Source organism: Mus caroli, chromosome 8 (assembly GCF_900094665.2).
Source record: "Mus caroli chromosome 8, CAROLI_EIJ_v1.1, whole genome shotgun sequence".
NCBI lineage: Eukaryota > Metazoa > Chordata > Mammalia > Rodentia > Muridae > Mus > Mus caroli.
In genome coordinates, this window is record NC_034577.1 from 12,651,990 (window position 1) to 12,652,729 (window position 740).

At 34.8% G+C, this 740-nt stretch overlaps 1 protein-coding gene across 1 annotated transcript in view; it reads right to left on the bottom strand.

Moving 5' to 3' along the window:
- Positions 1-740, bottom strand: part of Csmd1 (CUB and Sushi multiple domains 1) — a 1,596,626-nt gene that overhangs the window by 423,182 nt on the left and 1,172,704 nt on the right. The gene's annotated exons all lie outside the window — the stretch shown is intronic.

Below are 740 nucleotides of genomic sequence, written 5' to 3' on the forward strand. Positions count from 1 at the left end.
ATATTTAACTAATTCTAATACAATGTCCACCAGATCTATTCTTACTTTCAAGATAAAACCCCTTCCCTTTCTTTTCATGGCTAAGGATCTTTCCATTGCATATATGTGCCACACTTAGACCATTTTTGTTTGCTCATCAATTATATCCCAATGAAGATGGGAAGGAAATCAAAATCTTTAATACTAATGTAAAAACTTTGAGAAGCATAAATTACAATCAAGTCTGAGATTACGTCTCCACAAATGTGCTCTAAATATATAAAGATTTCTCTCAGNGACTCCAGGAGATAGGTCAACATTCCCAGTACATAGATGCTCGGGTCTTTAAATAAATAGATGAACTACAGTGTTGGTAAAATGGCTCAGTAGCTAAAAACAATTGCTATTTTTGCAGAGGACCTGTGTTCCATTCCCAGCACCTACACAGCAGCTCACAACTGCCTATGACTCCAGAACCATGGAATCTGATATCTTCTTCTGGCCCCTGCTAGCACCTGCACATATGTAGTGTGTGTGCATACACACACACACACACACACACACACACACATACATACACAAGAATTTAAAAAAATTATGATATGTGTGTATATAATCCACATTTAAGATTTATCTCCTAAAGATCATTTTAATACTAGTTAATATAATGCACATTTTCAGTAATGTTTATATACATGTAGTACCAATATGCCTACTATAAATTGCTTAAAGCACTCATTCAGAGAACAATAAAAGTCACT